Genomic DNA, 20260 nt, shown 5'->3' with positions numbered 1-20260 from the left:
ACCCGTAGCAAGGAACCTTGAAGTTCTGACGAGACGCCATCAGATCCATGTCTGGAATGCCCCATAATTGAGTTATTTGGGCAAAGATTTCCGGATGGAGTTCCCACTCCCCCGGATGGAATGTCTGACGACTCAGAAAATCCGCTTCCCAATTTTCCACTCCTGGGATGTGGATCGCAGACAAGTGGCAGGAGTGATCCTCCGCCCATTGAATTATCTTGGTCACTTCTTTCATCGCCAGGGAAGTCCTTGTTCCCCCCTGATGATTGATATATGCAACGGTCGTCATGTTGTCTGACTGAAACCTTATGAATTTGGCCTTTGCTAGTTGAGGCCAAGCTCTGAGAGCATTGAATATCGCTCTCAGTTCCAGAATGTTTATCGGGAGAAGAGACTCTTCCCGAGACCATAGACCCTGAGCTTTCAGGGATTCCCAGACCGCGCCCCAGCCCACTAGGCTGGCGTCGGTCGTGACAATGACCCACTCTGGTCTGCGGAAGCTCATTCCCTGTGACAGATTGTCCAGGGTCAGCCACCAACGGAGTGAATCTCTGGTCTTTTGATCTACTTGAATCGTCGGAGACAAGTCTGTATAATCCCCATTCCACTGTCTGAGCATGCACAGTTGTAATGGTCTTATATGAATTTGTGCAAAAGGAACTATGTCCATTGTTGCAACCATCAATCCTATTACTTCCATGCACTGCGCTATGGAAGGACGAGGAACAGAATGAAGTACTTGACAAGAGCTTAGAAGTTTTGATTTTCTGACCTCTGTCAGAAAAATCCTCATTTCTAAGGAATCTATTATTGTTCCCAAGAAGGGAACTCTTGTTGACGGGGACAGAGAACTTTTTTCTTTGTTCACCTTCCATCCGTGAGATCTGAGAAAGGCTAGGACGATGTCCGTATGAGCCTTTGCTTTTGACAGGGACGACGCTTGAATCAGGATGTCGTCCAAGTAAGGTACTACTGCAATGCCCCTTGGTCTTAGAACCGCTAGAAGGGACCCTAGTACCTTTGTGAAAATCCTTGGAGCAGTGGCTAATCCAAATGGAAGTGCCATAAACTGGTAATGCTTGTCCAGAAAAGCGAACCTTAGGAACTGATGATGTTCCTTGTGGATAGGAATATGTAGGTACGCATCCTTTAAATCCACGGTAGTCATAAATTGATTTTCCTGGATAGTAGGTAGGATCGTTCGAATAGTTTCCATTTTGAACGATGGTACCCTGAGAAATTTGTTTAGGATCTTTAGATCCAAAATTGGTCTGAATGTTCCCTCTTTTTTGGGAACTATGAACAGATTGGAATAAAATCCCATTCCTTGTTCTCTTATTGGAACTGGATGTATCACTCCCATCTTTAACAGGTCTTCTACACAATGTAAGAATGCCTGTCTCTTTATTTGGTTTGAAGATAATTGAGACCTGTGGAACCTTCCCCTTGGGGGTAGTTCCTTGAATTCCAGGAGATAACCTTGAGAAACTATTTCTAGCGCCCAAGGATCCTGAACATCTCTTGCCCAAGCCTGAGCAAAGAGAGAAAGTCTGCCCCCCACTAGATCCGGTCCCGGATCGGGGGCTATCCCTTCATGCTGTTTTGGTAGCAGTGGTAGGCTTCTTGGCCTGTTTACCCTTGTTCCAGCCTTGCATTGGTTTCCAGGCTGGTTTGGGTTGTGAAGTATTACCCTCTTGCTTAGAGGATACAGAATTAGAGACTGGTCCGTTTCTGCGAAAGGGACGAAAATTAGGCTTATTATTAGCCTTAAAAGACCTATCCTGTGGGAGGGCGTGGCCCTTTCCCCCAGTGATGTCTGAAATAATCTCTTTCAAATCAGGTCCAAATAATGTTTTACCTTTGAAAGGAATGTTAAGCAATTTTGTCTTGGAAGACACATCCGCTGACCAAGACTTTAGCCAAAGCACTCTGCGCGCCACGACAGCAAACCCTGAATTTTTCGCCGCTAATCTAGCTAATTGCAAAGCGGCATCTAAAACAAAAGAGTTAGCCAATTTAAGTGCTTGAACTCTGTCCATAACCTCCTCATACGAAGATTCTTTACTGAGCGATTTTTCTAGTTCCTCGAACCAGAAACACGCTGCCGTAGTGACAGGAACAATGCATGAAATTGGTTGTAGAAGGTAACCTTGCTGTACAAAAATCTTTTTAAGCAAACCCTCTAATTTCTTATCCATAGGATCTTTGAAAGCACAACTATCTTCGATAGGAATAGTAGTGCGTTTGTTTAGAGTAGAAACCGCCCCCTCGACCTTGGGGACTGTCTGCCATAAGTCCTTTCTGGGGTCGACTATAGGAAATAATTTCTTAAATATAGGGGGGGGGGGACAAAAGGTATGCCGGGCCTTTCCCACTCTTTATTTACTATGTCCGCCACCCGCTTGGGTATAGGAAAAGCGTCGGGGGGCACCGGAACCTCTAGGAACTTGTCCATCTTACATAATTTCTCTGGAATGACCAAATTGTCACAATCATCCAGAGTAGATAACACCTCCTTAAGCAGTGCGCGGAGATGTTCTAATTTAAATTTAAATGTCACAACATCAGGTTCAGCTTGATGAGAAATTTTTCCTGAATCTGAAATTTCTCCATCAGACAAAACCTCCCTCATGGCCCCTTGAGATTGGTGTGAGGGTATGTCAGAACAGTTATCATCAGCGTCCTCTTGCTCTTCAGTGTTTAAAACAGAGCAATCGCGCTTTCTCTGATAAGTAGGCATTTTGGATAAAAGATTTGCTATGGAGTTATCCATTACAGCCGTTAATTGTTGCATGGTAATAAGTATTGGCGCACTAGATGTACTAGGGGCCTCCTGTGTGGGCATAACTGGTGTAGACACAGTAGGGGATGATGTAGTATCATGTTTACTCCCCTCATTTGAGGAATCATCTTGGGCAATATCATTATCTGTTGCATTACTGTCCTTAGCCAAAATTGAAAAAAGGCGAGTCGGGGCCACAGGCTTAAGAACTTAAAAGGGTAATTTTATTGCCATACAAATTAAAATGGTGATATTCACAGCAAAAAACATAACAGGTCAGATCTGAGACAGCAGCGGTCTGACATGTTTCAGCTCACTGCCTTAATCATAGACCGTGCTGTCTCAGATACACAGCCTCCTTAAATTACAAAATCACAGTGACGTGCAATGTCTAAGTTTAACTCTTTGATTACCTGCTGACACATATATACATGTTCTGTAATCTAATGCAAAAGGACATATAGGTATTAAGATTCTGCAGAACATTACTTAGCAATAGAAATATAAGGTTATTGTAAACATGTTAAATAAACAATCTATCAGTTAAAGCAATATTCAATCTATTTTGTAACAGATCATTCACAAACGTTGCTTAGAGTTCCACAACCAGTTTCTGTGGGTTTATAAAGCTAAGAAGTGTCACTTTTTGTAATTAACCTTATGACAGTTTAAAGAGAAATTATCTCAATACTTCTTATTATATTTATATATTTCTTAGCTTAATCCCTACTAGTTCTGTTTGGGTTTCCTCATGATAACTTGGCAGTGTTTAGGGAACTTAACTCCATTTTTTGATTTATAAAATTAGTTTGCGCTAAACTAGATTTATTTTTAACTTATTATCTCTCTCAATTTGATGTCTATTGCGGTTATAAGAAAAAGACAGAAACTAGGGAAAGGGGGTATAAAGTAAGATTCATGAATATTATTATACATTAGTGGGACCACTTGACAGTATATACAAGACCAGAGTAAGCACATATATCCAAAAAGTGCCTATTTTGTTTAGCATCATAAATTAAGAAAAATAGAAATATATTTCATTGCGGCTAATACCGAAAGAATTATCTCCAGCAGTTTATAAGGTCAGTATGTATATTTAGGCCCCTAGGGGCCCTTGTATCCAATTTGAAGATCCAAAATGCCTCGCGCATGCGAAGCAGTTTGTCTCTATCACCCCCTCTACTGGGGACTTTAACCCATTCAATAATTTGCCACGATAGATTGTTAGTGCTACTATTGTGACAAAATTTGAAGTGTCTCGCTACTTGTGAGTCTGGATCTTCTGATTTGATATCATAGATATGTTCTTTTATCCGCTCTCTAGCTTCCCTTGTAGTAAGACCTACATACTGTTTTAAACACAGTACACATTTTCTGTGCACACAGCAGCAGGCTTGTTAAAGGGTGTTTTGAAATTATTTTGTGTTTTTTATTTGCCATACGTCCTCCATATATTATAGATAAATATGGATAACACACAGCAACAAGTTAATCTCTTTTCCTTACGTGCTATACAAGATTGTGATGCAAAAAGACCCTCATTAGAGGATTTATTCTCTGTTAACATGAGAATACAAGACATAGGAGATATCTTTCAAATCATGGAGAACAAATTAGTGAAAGAGTATAGATTATGGTGGGACATTAGATCACTAGAAAAATATTTATCTCTGAATATGATCCCCAGAGGGCTGCGTCTAAAGAAACATCCAACTTTTCAAGTGGATATATCAGACAAAGAGTTTATGGTAGCCTGGAATAACATACTTTCAGAATGCTCACTTAAATGGATGCGCATCATAATCATACACAAAGAAAAACAGCATGCACAATTGAAAGAAGAAATCTCAGAACTCCAACAAGAGCTCAATAAATTTATAGAGCACAAAGATTACATACAACTAGACAGCATTCTAGACAAAACGATTACAGAGGTAAAGACAGAAATTGACATAACTAAACAAGGAAAATTTGAAAGGGATTCTTTGGACTATAAATTGAATACAGTTTACAATTGGAAACATGACAGAACAAGTAAGAGAACATCAAGATCAAGATCAAGGAGAAGAAATAGAAGACGAGTCACATTCTCGGACACAGATGGAGAATCAGGAGAAGATAGAGACTTTCAAACTAACTCTACCATACTCACAGAGGCATGCAGTAATCAGCAGAGAATATATGAGAGTCAATCTAATACACATAATACACACATAGAACCCAGTAATGCATCTAATGCAGCCTATAGTAACCAACATGTCACAGGTGCAATAGGAGGGATTCTAAGATCTAATGAGCCCCCAATAACACAAGCAAAGAACAAAAATAAATACCAATTGCAACCCACCTATGATAGCATTCCACCTATGATAGCATTATAGAAACAGCCGATAAAGATAGGCAGGTTTTTCAAAGGGACCAGCCCAACCTAAAAGGAGGAGGAGGCCACACAAGAGGGGGGGGGGGGAAACGCAGGGACAAACAGGTACACACTGAGACCCCAAATAAAACAGAAGAACAAGTACAAGATTTAACCATCCTGAATCTTTCAAAAACAGACCTAGATGAAGAGGAAGAAAAAGTACTGAAATATGGCCTAGGATTTGTTCCCTCTACCAATTTTAATCTCTTTGAGACATTGCTAGATTTAAACAAATTTGTGAGAAATCTAACTGTCAAGAAATGCTTCAAAGAGAGTAGAATTGAAGAAAACACTTTTGATACATGTGAGGTAGGGTCTAATGTGTATGATAATGTTGAATTTAGTGAGGCTACTGATTATCTATCCCTATTAGATTTAGAAATGGAGTCATCTCAAGGAGAAAATATTAAAGTAAAGTTTAAACCGACTTCAGTATTTTACCCTACAGGAAAAAGAGGAATCTATTTAGAATCCTTTCATAAACGTGTAGAGGCAGAACTACATAAACTGCAGGAATCTGTTGTAAGGGAACATGAAAGATCTAACAACCTGACAAAATTAGAACAGGAAGCCATACAGAGGCTCAAGTCCAAACATGATATTGTGATTCGTAGAAGTGACAAAGGAGGCAACATCGTTGTCTTAGACAAACAGGATTACATCCTAGAAGCAGAAAGGCAATTAAGTCAAACAGAGGTATATGAGAAACTAAGTTTTGACCCTACTAGTGCATTCCAGCTAAGCTTAAGACAGATCCTTGATGATGGGAATGAATTAGGCATTATGGATGACGATACTAAGGCATATTTATGGGTTAAAAACCCCAGAATTCCTATATTCCACCATCTCCCCAAGACACACAAGGGTCTTGACAATGTCCAGGGACGCCCTATTGTCTCTGGCATTGGATCCTTGTTGGAACCCTTGGGAAGATGGATGGAAGGTATTCTACAGCCTCTCGTTAAAATTCTTCCCTCATTTCTTAAGGATACAAAGCATTTACTGGTCCTGACAAAAGACATCAATTGGAAACCAGAATTCTCATGGTTGACTATTGATGTAGTTAGCCTATACTCAACCATACCATTAGACAAAGGTATGGTTGCTGTGGCATACTTCCTGGATAAATATACAGGTTACAGTAATACAGATAAAGACTTCATACTAAGAGTTCTTTTTTTCTTGTTAACGCACAATTATTTCTCCTTTGGTGGCAGCTTCTACTTGCAAAGAAGAGGTACAGCGATGGGGGCCACTTTTGCCCCCTCATTTGCAAACTTATATATGGGGTGGTGGGAGCTATCCCATATATATGGAGAGAGCTGCAGCCAGAGGAGAAATATTGTGATGTACCGGAGATTCATAGATGATCTCCTCCTAATATGGAGGGGATCGTCTGAGGAAGGCACCAAATTTGTGGAAAGCCTCAATGACAACGATGTTGGTCTGAGCTTTACAAGTAATGCAAGTAAAACAAGTATTGAATATTTGGACCTCACACTCTCCAGTGAAGGTAGTAAAGTAGTCACTAAACTACATAGGAAACAGATAGCAGGTAATAGCATTTTGCATGCTAAAAGTATGCACCCTAAACACACAAGCTTTGGCATACTTAAAGGAGAATTCATTCGTTTACGAAGGAATTGCTCTTCAATATCAGAGTATCATAATATGGCCAGGGACTTCAAAGAGAGGTTTTTACAGAGAGGATTCTCTAGGAAGCTAATCACTAAAGCATACAATATAGTATCTAGAATGGATAGAGATCAAATGCTCAATACGAATAGAGCGCACAAAGATAAAAAGATGATCAACGTACCAATGTTTGTAACAAATTATAGCAAGCAATTTGATCAGATTGCAAACATTATTCATGATTGCCTACCGATCCTTAAAGGAGATTGAGATCTCTATGATATAGTACAAAAAGGATGTAAATGCATCCCAAAAAAAAACAAAACCCTGGGGAACATTTTGGCCCCAAGTGAAATTAAAATAAATCCACAAAGACCCACAAGCTGGCTGGAATGCAAGGGCCACTATAGATGTGGTGCTGCGAGATGCAAAGCTTGCTCCTACACCCGAATTGGTAAAACTTTTCAATCAAAATACACACAAAGGGTGTTTACTATGGATGCATGCACTAACTGTCGCAGCACACATGTAGTATACCTAGTAACATGCCAAGAATGTTTAAAACAGTATGTAGGTCTTACTACAAGGGAAGCTAGAGAGCGGATAAAAGAACATATCTATGATATCAAATCAGAAGATCCAGACTCACAAGTAGCGAGACACTTCAAATTTTGTCACAATAGTAGCACTAACAATCTATCGTGGCAAATTATTGAATGGGTTAAAGTCCCCAGTAGAGGGGGTGATAGAGACAAACTGCTTCGCATGCGCGAGGCATTTTGGATCTTCAAATTGGATACAAGGGCCCCTAGGGGCCTAAATATACATACTGACCTTATAAACTGCTGGAGATAATTCTTTCGGTATTAGCCGCAATGAAATATATTTCTATTTTTCTTAATTTATGATGCTAAACAAAATAGGCACTTTTTGGATATATGTGCTTACTCTGGTCTTGTATATACTGTCAAGTGGTCCCACTAATGTATAATAATATTCATGAATCTTACTTTATACCCCCTTTCCCTAGTTTCTGTCTTTTTCTTATAACCGCAATAGACATCAAATTGAGAGAGATAATAAGTTAAAAATAAATCTAGTTTAGCGCAAACTAATTTTATAAATCAAAAAATGGAGTTAAGTTCCCTAAACACTGCCAAGTTATCATGAGGAAACCCAAACAGAACTAGTAGGGATTAAGCTAAGAAATATATAAATATAATAAGAAGTATTGAGATAATTTCTCTTTAAACTGTCATAAGGTTAATTACAAAAAGTGACACTTCTTAGCTTTATAAACCCACAGAAACTGGTTGTGGAACTCTAAGCAACGTTTGTGAACGATCTGTTACAAAATAGATTGAATATTGCTTTAACTGATAGATTGTTTATTTAACATGTTTACAATAACCTTATATTTCTATTGCTAAGTAATGTTCTGCAGAATCTTAATACCTATATGTCCTTTTGCATTAGATTACAGAACATGTATATATGTGTCAGCAGGTAATCAAAGAGTTAAACTTAGACATTGCACGTCACTGTGATTTTGTAATTTAAGGAGGCTGTGTATCTGAGACAGCACGGTCTATGATTAAGGCAGTGAGCTGAAACATGTCAGACCGCTGCTGTCTCAGATCTGACCTGTTATGTTTTTTGCTGTGAATATCACCATTTTAATTTGTATGGCAATAAAATTACCCTTTTAAGTTCTTAAGCCTGTGGCCCCGACTCGCCTTTTTTCAATTTTGGCTGAGGATTTCATGCAGACTTGCAGAGGTCTGCTGGCGGTTAGCGGGGAGCTCCACAATTGGATGCTGTGCTAAAGAAGGAGCCGAGTAGATTGGTCACGCCTGGTTGTGACGAAGGATTACAGGAGGGTTCAGACAAGGAAGACAGACCGAGACCGGGAGACTATGCAGCAATTGCAAATACCGGAGGATTAAGGTACTGTGCATACTTCAATTTAATACACTGCCCTCATATATCCACTGGATTCTGGATCTGCAGTTTAGTTTGAGCGCTATATCGGGACTGTTTGTATATGCCATTACTGTCCTTACTTTATGTGATAATTGTGCCATAGTGTCCAAACAAATTTAAATGGGGAGACACATTGGCTTTCATACATATAGAACATAGCTTATCTGATGGTACAGACATGTTAAACAGGCTTAAACTTGTCAACAAAGCACAAAAAACGTTTTAAAATAAAACCGTTACTGTCACTTTAAATTTCAAACTGAAAACACTTTATTACTGAATATGTGAAAAAGTATGAAGGAATTGTTCAAAATTCACCAAAATTTCACCACAGTGTCTTAAAGCATTAAAAGTATTGCACACCAAATTTCAGAGCTTTAACCCTTAAATTAACGGAACCGGAGCCGTTTTTACATTTAACCCCTATACAGTCCCAGAATGAGGCTCTGTCTATAACTAGAAAGGCCCCCATCTGAAAAAGGTGTCCAACACAGTGCCTGCCGTTTTTCTAAACGTTCCCCAAGATTATAATACCAATAATTAGTTAGAATCTGCATAATATGCCTAGTAAAGCAATTGTTTAGCCCAGAAAAATGTCTACCAGTTTTTAAGCCCTTTTTGAAGCCCTTTATTCTTTTATGTTTAACTAAGAAAATGGCTTACCGGTCCCCATGAGGGGAAATGACAGCCTTCCAGCATTACATGGTCTTGTTAGAAATATGGCTAGTCATACCTTAAGCAGAAAAGACTGCTAACTGTTTCCCCCAACTGAAGTTACTTCATCTCAACAGTCCTGTGTGGAAACAGCAATCGATTTTAGTTACTGTCTGCTAAAAATCATCTTCCTCTTACAAACAGAAATCTTCATCCTTTTCTGTTTCAGAGTAAATAGTACATACCAGCACTATTTTAAAATAACAAACACTTGATAGAAGAATAAAAAACTACATTTAAACACCAAAAACTCTTAACCATCTCCGTGGAGATGTTGCCTGTGCAACGGCAAAGAGAATGACTGGGGTGGGCGGAGCCTAGGAGGGATCATGTGACCAGCTTTGCTGGGACTCTTTGCCATTTCCTGTTGGGGAAGAGAATATCCCACAAGTAAGGATGACGCCGTGGACCGGACACACCAATGTTCGAGAAAAACAACCACCATCAAGTTGACGCCTGAAAAATGAAAAGAAAGTCATTCCTTCTGAGATTTAGAATTAGGACACAAGGAAGGAACAACAATCTCCTGATTACTGTGCCGATCAGAAACAACCTTAGGAAGAAATCCTAATTTAGTACGTAAAACTACCTTATCAGAATGAAAAATAAGGTAAGGGGACTCATACTGCAATGCCGAGAGCTCTGACACTCTGCGAGCCGAAGAAATAGCAACAAGAAATAAAGCTTTCCAAGATCACAATTAAATATCTAAGGAATGCATAGGTTCAAATGGAGCCCCTTGAAGAACTTTAAGAACTAAATTCAGACTCCATGGAGGAGTAACTGGTTTGAACACAGGCCTGATCCTGACCAAGGCCTGACAAAAACATAATTTATGCTTACCTGATAAATTCCTTTCTTCTGTAGTGTGATCAGTCCACGGGTCATCATTACTTCTGGGATATTACTCCTCCCCAACAGGAAGTGCAAGAGGATTCACCCAGCAGAGCTGCATATAGCTCCTCCCCTCTACGTCACTCCCAGTCATTCGACCAAGGACCAACGAGAAAGGAAAAGCCAAGGGTGAAGTGGTGACTGGAGTATAAATTAAAAAATATTTACCTGCCTTAAAAACAGGGCGGGCCGTGGACTGATCACACTACAGAAGGAATTTATCAGGTAAGCATAAATTATGTTTTCTTCTGTTAAGTGTGATCAGTCCACGGGTCATCATTACTTCTGGGATACCAATACCAAAGCAAAAGTACACGGATGACGGGAGGGATAGGCAGGCTCTATATACAGAAGGAACCACTGCCTGAAGAACCTTTCTCCCAAAAATAGCTTCCGATGAAGCAAAAGTGTCAAATTTGTAAAATTTGGAAAAAGTATGAAGCGAAGACCAAGTTGCAGCCTTGCAAATCTGTTCAACAGAGGCCTCATTCTTGAAGGCCCAAGTGGAAGCCACAGCTCTAGTAGAATGAGCTGTAATTCTTTCAGGAGGTTGCTGTCCAGCAGTCTCATAAGCTAAACGAATTATGCTACGAAGCCAAAAAGAAAGAGAGGTAGCGGAAGCTTTTTGACCTCTCCTCTGCCCAGAATAAATGACAAACAGAGAAGACATTTGTCGAAATTCCTTAGTTGCCTGTAAGTAAAATTTTAGAGCACGGACTACATCCAGGTTGTGCAGTAGACGTTCCTTCTTTGAAGAAGGATTTGGGCATAAAGAAGGAACAACAATCTCTTGATTGATATTCCTGTTAGTAACTACCTTAGGTAAGAACCCAGGTTTAGTACGCAGGACTACCTTATCCGAATGAAAAATCAAATAAGGAGAATCACAATGTAAGGCTGATAATTCAGAGACTCTTCGAGCCGAGGAAATAGCCATTAAAAATAGAACTTTCCAAGATAACAACTTTATATCAATGGAATGAAGGGGTTCAAACGGAACGCCCTGTAAAACATTAAGAACAAGGTTTAAACTCCATGGTGGAGCAACAGTTTTAAACACAGGCTTAATCCTGGCCAAAGCCTGACAAAAAGCCTGGACGTCAGGAACTTCTGACAGACGTTTGTGTAACAGAATGGACAGAGCTGAGATCTGTCCCTTTAATGAACTAGCAGATAAACCCTTTTCTAAACCTTCTTGTAGAAAAGACAATATCCTAGGAATCCTAACCTTACTCCAAGAGTAACCTTTGGATTCACACCAATATAGGTATTTACGCCATATCTTATGGTAAATCTTTCTGGTAACAGGTTTCCTAGCCTGTATTAAGGTATCAATAACTGACTCAGAAAACCCACGTCTTGATAAAATCAAGCGTTCAATTTCCAAGCAGTCAGCTTCAGAGAAGTTAGATTTTGATGTTTGAAGGGACCCTGTATCAGAAGGTCCTGTTTCAGAGGTAGAGACCAAGGTGGACAGGATGACATGTCCACCAGGTCTGCATACCAAGTCCTGCGTGGCCACGCAGGTGCTATTAGAATCACTGATGCTCTCTCTTGTTTGATTCTGGCAATCAATCGAGGAAGCAACGGGAAGGGTGGAAACACGTAAGCCATCCTGAAGTCCCAAGGTGCTGTCAGAGCATCTATCAGGACTGCTCCTGGATCCCTGGATCTGGACCCGTAACGAGGAAGCTTGGCGTTCTGTCGAGACGCCATGAGATCTATCTCTGGTTTGCCCCAACGTCGAAGTATTTGGGCAAAGACGTCCGGATGAAGTTCCCACTCCCCCGGATGAAAAGTCTGACGACTTAAGAAATCCGCCTCCCAGTTCTCCACTCCCGGGATGTGGATTGCTGACAGGTGGCAAGAGTGAGACTCTGCCCAGCGAATTATCTTTGATACTTCCATCATAGCTAGGGAGCTTCTTGTCCCTCCCTGATGGTTGATGTAAGCTACAGTCGTGATGTTGTCCGACTGAAACCTGATGAACCCCCGAGTTGTCAACTGGGGCCAAGCCAGGAGGGCATTGAGAACTGCTCTCAATTCCAGAATGTTTATTGGCAGGAGACTCTCCTCCTGACTCCATTGTCCCTGAGCCTTCAGAGAATTCCAGACGGCACCCCAACCTAGAAGGCTGGCGTCTGTTGTTACAATTGTCCAGTCTGGTCTGCTGAATGGCATCCCCCTGGACAGATGTGGCCGAGAAAGCCACCATAGAAGAGAATTTCTGGTCTCCTGATCCAGATTCAGAGAAGGGGATAAGTCTGAGTAATCCCCATTCCACTGACTTAGCATGCACAGTTGCAGTGGTCTGAGGTGTAAGCGTGCAAAGGGTACTATGTCCATTGCCGCTACCATTAAGCCGATTACCTCCATGCATTGAGCCACTGACGGGTGTTGAATGGAATGAAGGGTGCGGCAAGCACTTTGAAGTCTTGTTAGCCTGTCCTCTGTCAGGTAAATCTTCATTTCTACAGAATCTATAAGAGTCCCCAGGAAGGGAACTCTTGTGAGTGGAACGAGTGAACTTTTCTTTTCGTTCACCTTCCATCCATGTGACCTTAGAAATGCCAGCACTAACTCTGTATGAGACTTGGCAGTTTGAAAGCTTGAAGCTTGTATCAGAATGTCGTCTAGGTATGGAGCTACCGAGATTCCCCGCGGTCTTAGTACCGCCAGAAGAGCACCCAGAACCTTTGTGAAGATTCTTGGAGCTGTAGCCAATCCGAATGGAAGAGCCACAAACTGGTAATGCCTGTCTAGGAAGGCAAACCTTAGGTACCGATAATGATCTTTGTGAATCGGTATGTGAAGGTAAGCATCTTTTAAATCTACAGTGGTCATGTACTGACCCTCTTGGATCATAGGTAAAATTGTCCGAATAGTCTCCATCTTGAACGATGGAACTCTTAGGAATTTGTTTAGGATCTTTAAGTCCAGGATTGGTCTGAAAGTTCCCTCTTTTTTGGGAACCACAAACAGATTTGAGTAAAACCCCTGTCCCTGTTCCGATCGTGGAACTGGATGGATTACTCCCATTAACAAGAGCTCTTGTACGCAGCGTAGAAACGCCTCTTTCTTTGTCTGAATTGTTGACAATCTTGACAGATGAAATCTCTCTCTTGGAGGAGAGTATTTGAAGTCCAGAAGGTATCCCTGAGATATTATCTCTAGCGCCCAGGGATCCTGAACATCTCTTGCCCAAGCCTGGGCGAAGAGAGAAAGTCTGCCCCCCACTAGATCCGATCCCGGATCGGGGGCCCTCAATTCATGCTGTTTTAGGGGCAGCAGCAGGTTTCCTAGTCTGCTTGCCCTTGTTCCAGGACTGGTTAGGTTTCCAGCTTTGTCTGTAGCGAGCAACAGCTCCTTCCTGTTTTGGTGCAGAGGAAGTTGATGCTGCTCCTGCTTTGAAATTACGAAAGGAACGAAAATTAGACTGTCTAGTCTTGGCTTTGTCCTGAGGCAGGGCATGGCCTTTACCTCCTGTAATGTCAGCGATAATCTCTTTCAACCCGGGCCCGAATAAGGTCTGCCCTTTGAAAGGTATATTAAGCAATTTAGACTTAGAAGTAACATCAGCTGACCAAGATTTTAGCCACAGCGCCCTGCGTGCCTGAATGGCGAATCCTGAATTCTTCGCCGTAAGTTTAGTAAGATGTACTACGGCCTCCGAAATGAATGAATTAGCTAGTTTAAGGACTCTAAGCCTGTCCGTAATGTCGTCCAGAGTAGCTGAACCAATGTTCTCTTCCAGAGACTCAATCCAGAATGCCGCTGCAGCCGTGATCGGCGCAATGCATGCAAGGGGTTGCAAAATAAAACCTTGTTGAACAAACATTTTCTTAAGGTAACCCTCTAACTTTTTATCCATTGGATCTGAAAAAGCACAGCTATCCTCCACCGGGATAGTGGTACGCTTAGCTAAGGTAGAAACTGCTCCCTCCACCTTAGGGACCGTTTGCCATAAGTCCCTTGTGGTGGCGTCTATTGGAAACATTTTTCTAAATATCGGAGGGGGTGAGAACGGCACACCGGGTCTATCCCACTCCTTAGTAACAATTTCAGTAAGTCTCTTAGGTATAGGAAAAACCTCAGTACTCGTCGGTACCGCAAAATATTTATCCAACCTACACATTTTCTCTGGTATTGCAACTGTGTTACAATCATTCAGAGCCGCTAACACCTCCCCTAGTAATACACGGAGGTTTTCCAGTTTAAATTTAAAATTTGAAATATCTGAATCCAGTCTGTTTGGATCAGAACCGTCACCCACAGAATGAAGTTCTCCGTCCTCATGTTCTGCCACCTGTGACGCAGTGTCTGACATGGCCCTAATATTATCAGCGCACTCTGTTCTCACCCCAGAGTGATCACGCTTACCTCTTAGTTCTGGTAATTTAGCCAAAACCTCAGTCATAACAGTAGCCATATCCTGTAATGTGATTTGTAATGGCCGCCCAGATGTACTCGGCGCTACAATATCACGCACCTCCCTCTGAGCGGGAGATGTAGGTACTGACACGTGAGGCGAGTTAGTCGGCATAACTCTCCCCTCGTTGTTTGGTGAAATTTGTTCAATTTGTACAGATTGATTTTTATTTAAAGTAGCATCAATACAGTTAGTACATAAATTTCTATTGGGCTCCACTTTGGCATTGCAACAAATGACACAGGTATCATCCTCTGAATCAGACATGTTTAACACACTAGCAAATAAACTTGCAACTTGGAAATACAATTCAATTAGAATAATATTAAAACGTACTGTGCCTTTAAGAAGCACAGAAGATCTATGACAGTTGAAAATTAATAAATTGCAACAGTTATAGCCTCAATCCTTGTAAACAACACAACTTTAGCAAAGGTTTAATCCCATTAGCAAAGATAACAAATTCTGAAAGCAGGAAACAAATTACAGAATAAACGTTTTTTATCTCAGTCAAACTATAATTCTCACAGCTCTGCTGAGAGAAATTACCTCCCTCAAAATAAGTTTTGAAGACCCCAGAGCTCTGTAGAGATGAACCGGATCATGCAGGGAATACAATGAGTTGCTGACTGAAATATTTGATGCGTAGTAAAAGCGCCAAAAAACGGCCCCTCCCCCTCATACACAGCAGTGAGGGAGAACAGAAACTGTCAGAAAACAGATTAAGCAACTGCCAAGTGGAAAAATAGTGCCCAAACATTTATTCACTCAGTACCTCAGCAAATGAAAACGATTTTACATTCCAGCAAAAACGTTAAACATAATCTCTAGTTATTAAACAGCTTTATGTATTTCTTACAGTGTAATTCTAGTGAAGTACCATTCCCCAGAATACTGAAGTGCAACGTATACATACATGACATTATATCGGTATGGCAGGATTTTCTCATCAATTCCATTGTCAGAAAATAAAAACTGCTACATACCTCTATGCAGATTCATCTGCCCGCTGTCCCCTGATCTGAAGTTTACCTCTCCTCAGATGGCCGAGAAACAGCAATATGATCTTAACTACTCCGGCTAAAATCATAACAAAAACTCTGGTAGATTCTTCTTCAAACTCTGCCAGAGAGATAATAACACACTCCGGTGCTATTTTAAAATAACAAACTTTTGATTGAAGATATAAAACTAAGTATAATCACCATAGTCCTCTCACACATCCTATCTAGTCGTTGGGTGCAAGAGAATGACTGGGAGTGACGTAGAGGGGAGGAGCTATATGCAGCTCTGCTGGGTGAATCCTCTTGCACTTCCTGTTGGGGAGGAGTAATATCCCAGAAGTAATGATGACCCGTGGACTGATCACACTTAACAGAAGAAAAGATTGTACATCTGCCAGACGTTTGTGTAACAAAATAGATAAGGCAGAAATTTGACCCTTTAGGGAACTTGTCGATAATCCTTTCTCCAAACCCTCTTGGAGAAAGGACAAAATTCTAGGAATCCTAACTCCATGAGTAGCCCTTGAAATCACACCAATAGAGATATTTACGCCATATTTTATGATAAATCTTTCTAGTTACAGGTTTACGAGCCTGAATCATGGTCTCTATGACCGAGTCAGAAAAGCTCCGCTTGGATAAAATGAAGCGTTCAATCTCCAAGCAGTCAGCTTCAGAGAAACTAGATTTGGGTGAAGGAAGGGTCCTTGAATTAGAAGGTCCTTCCTCAACGGAAGTCTCCAAGGTGGCAGAGATGACATGTCCACCAGATCTGCATAGCAAATCCTGCGAGGCCAAGCCGGTGCAATGAGGATCACCGAAAAATCATCTAAAATTGGTCTGAAGGTTCCCTCTTTTTTGGGAACCACGAACAAATTGGAATAAAATCCCAGACCCTGTTCCCATATCGGAACAGGAACTATCACTCCCATGTCAGAGAGGTTTCTTACACAGTGTAAGAACGCCTCTTTTTTTGTCTGGTCTACAGATAATCTTGAAAGCAGAAACCTGCCTCTGGGAGGAAAGCCTTTGAACTCTAGTTTGTATCCCTGGGACACTATGTCTACTGCCCATGGATCAGGAACATCTCGAGCCCAAGCCTGAGCGAAGGAGGAATGTCTGCCCCCTCCCAGATCCGGTGCCGGATCGGGGGCATGCCCTACATGCTGTCTTTGATTCAATAGCAGGCTTCTTGGATTGTTTCCCCTTACTCCAAGACTGATTGGGTCTCCATGCAGGTTTAGACTGTTCCTGCTTGGAAGCGGAAGAGGAAGAATTTCCCTTGAAATTTCGAAAGGAATGAAAATTACTCTGACGTCCCATTTGTTTGTTTCTCTTATCCTGCGGGAGAAGATGACCCTTACCTCCCATAATATCAGAAATTATTTCCGTCAAGCCTAGTCTAAACAAGGTCTTCCCCTTGTAAGGAATTGCTAAAAGCTTAGACTTAGAGGATACATCCGCAGACCAAGGTTTTAACCAAAAGACTCTGCAAGCTAGAACAGAGAAACCTGAAATATTTGCTCCCAGTTTGATAACTTGAAAGGAAGCATCCGTAATAAAGGAATTAGCCAATTTAAGAGCTGTAATCCTATCCTAGATTTCATCCAGGGAAGTATCAGTCCTGATAGCATCAGACAACGCATCAAACCAATATGCCGCCGCACTAGTGACGGTAGCAATGCACACAGCTGGCTGCCATTGTAAGCCCTGGTGTACATACATCCTTTTGAGTAATCCCTCTTTACCCATAGGATCTTTAAATGCACAACTATCCTCTATAGCAGTGCTTTCCAAACTGTGTGTCATGACACGTTAGTGTGTCGGCGACAGTGTGTAGGTGTGTCCCTGCTTCAGCACTAATTTCTTTTAATTTTAAAAAAAATTTTGGTTCCCGACTTTCCGCCTGCCTGCTACGCATATTACATGGTTGACACGTGATTGATACCTAGTGGGTCACAGATCATCTTAACCTAACCTTAAACTATTCCAATTGGCAGCACATTGGCTCCTGACTGCACATGTAGTCTCCTCAATCGACTCGTGACTGCATGTGTAGTCAGTGAGTGGGACAGCAGTGTGTTTGCAGCGTGGGCAGTAGTCAGTTGGACTGGCAGAGCTCTGAGAGCAGCAGCTTAAACGCTGAGCTGAAGTCAGAAGTCAAAGTGCTGGGGTTTTTTTGCAGCTAGCTCCCAAATTCTTGCACATACATACTGTTACTTGTAAATACATTTTATTATTATATCATTTATGTATGTGTCTGTATCTCTTAAAACAAGTTCGTTTAACCTCCTTTTTTCTAGTACAACGGAACGACAGTGTTGCGAAATTATGTATTATGTCTAAAAAGTGTGGCACCAACATGAAAAGTTTGGAAAGCTCTGCTCTATAGTAATAGTAGTTCTCTTGGCTAAAGTGGAAATCGCTCCTTCCACCTTGGGAACGGTCTGCCAAGCTTCCTTGACAGAGTCAGCTATGGGAAACATATTTTTAAATATAGGAGATGGATAAAAATGGATACCCGGTCTCTCCCACTCCTTAGTAATAATCTTAGAAGCTCGGTCTGGAACCGGAAAAACATCTATTTAGGTAGGAACCTCAAAATCTTTGTTAAGCCTACTGGATTTTTTACGGTTAATAATGACTGTGGAGTCGTCATCCAAAGTAGCTAAAACCTCCTTAAGTAGTAGACGGAGTTCTAGCTTAAACCTGAAAGAAACTACCTCAGTATCAGTAAAAGGAATCATACTGTCCGAATCTGAGATTTCACCCTCAGATGCTACCGCGGTATCCTCCCCCTCAGACTTCCGGGAGGGAGCATCCGCAATAGCGAGAACTCCGTCAGAAACCTCTCTGATTTTCCTCTTACACTTTCCTTGCAACATTGGAAAAGCAGACAACCCCAGCAGGAGTTATAGAGGCGGCGCAGGGCACTGCTTGTGAGGGCGGTAAACCTTGGGACGCTTGAGGAAAAAGCTGTGGCATAGATTGATCATTGGTCCTCTCAATACATGAGGAACAAAAAGTAAATTTATGCTTAGCTGATAAATTAATTTCTTCTATGGTACGACGAGTCCACGGATTCATCCTTTACTTGTGGGAAATTTTCCTCCGCTAACAGGAAGTGGCAAAGAGCACCACAGCAGAGCTGTCTATATAGCTCCTCCCTTAGCTCCACCCCCCAGTCATTCGACCGAAGGTACAGGACGAAAAAGGAGAAACTACAAGGTGCAGGTGTGACTGAAGTTTAAAATAAAGAAATATAATCTGTCTTAAAATGACAGGGCGGGCCGTGGACTCGTAAAATAGAAGAAATTAATTTATCAGGTAAGCATTAATTTACTTTTCTTCTATAAGGTACGAGTCCACGGATTCATCCTTTACTTGTGGGATACAATACCAAAGCTACAGGACACGGATGAACGGGAGGGACAAGACAGATGGTTAAACAGAAGGTACCACTGCTTGAAGAACTTTTCTCCCAAAAATAGCCTCCGAAGAAGCAAAAGTATCAAATTTGGAAAATTTGGAAAAGGTATGAAGCGAAGACCAAGTCGCAGCCTTACAAATCTGTTCAACAGAAGCATAATTTTTAAAAGCCCATGTGGAAGCTACCGCTCTAGTAGAGTGAGCTGTAATCCTTTCAGGAGGCTGCTGTCCAGCAGTCTCGTATGCCAAACGGATGATGCTTTTCAGCCAAAATGAAAGAGAGGTAGCCGTAGCCTTTTGACCTCTACGTTTTCCAGAATAGACAACAAACAAAGAAGACGTTTGACTGAAATCTTTGGTTGCTTGCAAATAAAACTTAAAAGCACGAACCACATTCAAGTTGTGCAACAGACGCTCCTTCTTAGAGGAAGGATTAGGACACAGAAAAGGAATAACAATTTCCTGATTGATATTCCTATTAGTAACAACTTTAGGAAGGAATCCAGGTTTGGTACGCAAAACCACCTTATCAGCATGGAAAACAAGATAAGGCGAGTTGCATTGCAATGCAGATAATTCAGAAACTCTTCGAGCCGAAGAGATAGCAACTAAAAACAGAACTTTCCAAGACAGAAGCTTAATATCTATGGAATGCATAGGTTCAAACGGAACCCCTTGAAGAATTTTAAGAACTAAATTCAAACTCCATGGCGGAGCAATGGGTTTAAACACAGGCTTGATTCTAACTAAAGCCTGACAGAACGACTGAACGTCTGGAACATCTGCCAGACGCTTGTGCAGTAGAATTGATAAGGCAGATATCTGTCCCTTTAAGGAACTAGCTGATAGCCCTTCTCCAATCCTTCTTGGAGACAGGACAAAATCCTAGGAATCCTGATCTTACTCCATGAGTAGCCTTTGGATTCGCACCAATAAAGATATTTACTCCATATCTTATGATAAAT

This window comes from Bombina bombina, chromosome 1, assembly GCF_027579735.1.
Source record: "Bombina bombina isolate aBomBom1 chromosome 1, aBomBom1.pri, whole genome shotgun sequence".
NCBI lineage: Eukaryota > Metazoa > Chordata > Amphibia > Anura > Bombinatoridae > Bombina > Bombina bombina.
The sequence above is the reverse complement of the archived record's forward strand: the minus strand, read 5'-3'. Positions refer to the sequence as shown.